We start from the raw sequence: 4,008 nt of genomic DNA, 5'->3' as shown, positions 1-4,008 counted from the left end.
AGGGGTGAACCTTCTGGTGATTTTTCAATGAGGAGTGGTTACAAATTATTACTTAAAAATAACTACAACCCAACTGCTATAGACTTACAATAGAATATAAATAATTTTTACAAGCGATTGTGGAGCTCAACTTAAATGCAAAACAAAATATTACAATTTGGAAGATTTCATGGAACTTTTTGCCTACTTTGGTTAATTTACATTTTCGAAGACTTAGGGTAAATACAATTTGTCCAAGATGTGGAGGAGGAGTGGAAAGTATTCTACATGTATTTCAAGTTTGCCCTGTGTCATTGGAAGCGTGGAATTCTTTAAATCTTATGTGGGTTGTCTCTATGGAAAATTTAAATAATTGGGAATGGCTCACCTGGCTATTTGACGAAACTCAATTTCTCAGTGTCGTTTATTCTATTGCGCCTTATAGGTGATCTAGACAAAGCAAAATAAGAAGTTGCATTAAGGTAAAAGTAGTACTGGAAAAGGGATTGTTGAAATGACCAATAGATTTCTCAGAGAAATTGATGAAGTAGGGAATAGATCCCTTACCAAACAATGGGTAATGTCGAAATGGAGGCCTCCAGAAACCCAAGTTGTTAAGATCAATTTTGATGCGGCGTATGATTGTAATCAACTCAGATCGACTTCAGGGTTGGTGGCTAGAAATGGTGAAGGAAAGGTGTTGGCCTCAAAATCGATTTTGTGTACAGAAGTTGCCTTTTTGTTTGCAACGGAGGCCCATGCATGTCTTCATGCAGTGCAAATGGGGTTAGCCATGAGAGTGGGCAAGATTGAAGTTGAAGGAGATGCATTAACAATCATAAAGAAGTGTCAGTCTACAACCATAGACAAATCGATTATAGTAGTATATATTCGAGACATTCAACATAGCGACAGTTTTCAAAGTATCCAATTTAAACATGTTTCAAGATCGGCAAGTAAAACAACCCATAGAATCGTAGAAGAGAGTTTAAGAAGGAAAGAATAGGTTTACTTGGAAGGATCGATGCCTGGGTATGCCATGGAATCGCTGGGTTCTGGTTGGCAAAGAGAGTAGGAGCCTAATTGAGGAGAACTGAGGAAGCAGAAAGGTTGAGGATGCAATTTACAAATGTAAAGAGTTAAATTTATTGAATTATTTAAAATTAGGATCAAATTGATAGAATATGTAAGTATTGATGATTAAATGTGTTATTATACCAGCTAAAAAAAATTTTCTATTATTAGTTTAAGGGTGGATGATTGAAACAAGAACGAATTCAAACATTAGTGCTTAAAGTAAAAAAATTTAAAATTGGATAACCAAAACAAAAGACAAATATAATTAAATGACCATTTTATATAATTTATAATTAAATGACCATTTTATATAATTTACCCTTACTTTTTTAACATTGTGTCATTTATTTAAATGGATACTCATCCCGCTTAGCATTAACAAATAAGAGAATTTTGGTAAAAAGTCATAATCCACTTCAAATTTATAGAAATCTAAAAATTCAACTTCAGCCGATTGAGTACTAACTTAATTGGTATGGACATTGTTATCAATGCAGGAGGACATGGGTTCAAGTGCACAAATCGCATTATCATCCTATTTATGAGTTGGGAAGGAGACTATGAATATTGCTAGGCATTATGTAAAATAAAAAATAGATACAATCAAAACTTATGATGAAATTGTTAAAAAAATGGCTTGATGGTGTAAAAAACCCTCAAACTTTTTCAAAAAAAGTAATGAAGCCTCTCCTTTTTTCTTTTTTTGCACTCAATTGAGCACTTGAACTTTCAAAATGCACCAAAAAGGCCCTCAAACTTCTTCAAAAAAGCAATTAAGCCTCTACTTATTTTTTTTTTCACTCAATTGGGTACTTGAACTTTCAAAATGAATCAAAAAGATCCTAAAAAAATTTCAAAAAATCAATTAAGCCCCTAGTCTTATTAAAATTAGAAAAAAGTTATAAAAGTAATAAATTTTAGAAAATTATTAAATTTTAATAAAAATATAAAAAATAAAAATTTATAAAATCGTATAAAAATAATTGTAAAATTTTATAAAAATCATAAAAAATTATAAAATGCATCAAAAGTCCTTTAACAATTAACTTTAACTATTAATAGTTAAAGTTAACGACCTAGCTTTTTCATTTGAAGTCATAATGTGTCACAACATGGCATGACATATGGCGAAAAATGATAAAATAAAATAAAATCAATAAAAGTTATAGAAAAATTATAAATGCTTCTTTTGGTACGATAATTTTATAATTTTTATGAAACTTATATTTCTTTATATTTTGTATAATTTTCTTACGACTTTATAAAATTTTATATTTCTATATATTTTATATTTTTTACGATTTTATAAAATTTTACAATTTTTATTTTTTAATATTTTTATATTTTTTCTAATTTTTAATAAATTTTAATATTTGAATTTTTAATTAAAATTTAGTAATATTTATAGCTTTTATTAATTTTAATTTTTATATTTTTTTCTAATTTTAATAAAAGCAAGGGCTTAATTACTTTTTTGAAAAAGTTTGAGGGTCTTTTGATGCATTTTGAAAGTTCAAGTATCCAATTGAGGGTAAAAAAAAAGTAGGGGCTTAATTACTTTTTTTGAAAAGATTTGAGGGCCTTTTTAATACATTTTAAAAGCTCAAGTACCCAAGAAAGTACAAAAAAAAAAGACTTAATTGCCTTTTTTTGTAAAAAAGTTTAAAAGCTTTTTGCACCCTTAAACAAATAAAATTCAACTTCGTAATTAACTTAGCAATGTTATAAAATAAAAAGTCATTATCAAAGTATAAATGCACTTCAATAGCATATTCATCCAAGGAGCACATTGATCATAATAATAAAAGCTAAAAATCACATTGATCCTCTACTAGGGAGAAAAACCATCAAAACTCAATCCAAACCAAAAAAAAAAAAGTATATGCATCATTCAAATATTAAATTATGATTTTATTTTTTATTTTTAATTATTTTGGAAATCCTTTATAACTTTTATAATATTTTAAAGATTTTTTATTAATTTTTCATTAACTTCAATTATTTCCAAAAAAATTAGAATCATTGTTAAGAAAAATATTAAAGTTATCAAAATGACACTTCAGCTATACTTTAGGGGCCAAATTAGCCATTAACCCTTCGAATTAACTTGCCATGTTGTCCCCTTAATGGAAGTTAACAAACAAGTAACCAAAATGTAATAATTTGATATCATCAATGACTATTATGTAAGTTTTAAAAGCTAGGTGATTGAAAACATAATTTTGAACAAAGTTAATGAATTTGATGGTATAGTTTACCCAATATAAATCAAACATCATACAAACACGGAAATACCTACCACGATCATGTCAATAATATCGATAAACTAGATCAATGAAATAAATAAATAAATTTAGTGCAATTTGAATTGAATTAGGGCTAAATTGAAGTACTTAAAACAAATTAGAGACTAAATTATAGAAGTGGCAAATTGTAGAGGACTTAATATGAAAATAGCCCAGAAAAAGCACATACCAATAGGCAAATTTTCCCTTTTCCAATGAAAATTATTATAATTTCTAATATTTATTCCTTTAACTTTAACTTTAGTTTTAACTTTTTTGTTTCCCTTTTTCATTATTATCTTTTTACTTTCTTCTCGTATAAGCATATGGGTTCTCATTTTTAGCATAAAAATTAATATTACCCTTCTATATTCTAACCCTAATACTTCAAATATTTCCCTCATCTCCCTCTCACGTGGCAACTTCCTTATCCCTATACTCTTTCAACTTCATCCTATGCTTCTTACTGTTAAGAACAAACACCTATTAGAATACTTTTACAAGTCTAAAAGCATTTTTACACAGTTGAAACTAGGGGTGTTCAATCGGTTAACTGAATCAAAATTTTTAAACCCTTAATCATTAATTGCATCAAAATTTTTCAAAAAAAATTAATCGAACCAATTTATTTCGGTTAATTTGTTCGATTAACTGAATTAATCGAAAT

General features: G+C 27.6%; 1 long non-coding RNA gene across 1 annotated transcript; it reads right to left on the bottom strand.

Annotated features, from left to right (window-relative positions):
- Window positions 1-267: 267 nt before the first annotated feature.
- On the bottom strand, window positions 268-1,106 carry LOC128293695 (uncharacterized). Its single transcript, XR_008283870.1, has 3 exons — window positions 992-1,106; window positions 547-745; window positions 268-429 (listed from the first exon to the last, which is right to left on the bottom strand). It is a non-coding gene; the product is annotated as an uncharacterized LOC128293695 (long non-coding RNA).
- Window positions 1,107-4,008: the final 2,902 nt, after the last annotated feature.

The sequence above is a fragment of the Gossypium arboreum genome, chromosome 6 (genome assembly GCF_025698485.1).
Source record: "Gossypium arboreum isolate Shixiya-1 chromosome 6, ASM2569848v2, whole genome shotgun sequence".
NCBI classification, from domain to species: Eukaryota; Viridiplantae; Streptophyta; class Magnoliopsida; order Malvales; family Malvaceae; genus Gossypium; species Gossypium arboreum.
This window is presented reverse-complemented; position numbering and strand designations above follow the sequence as displayed.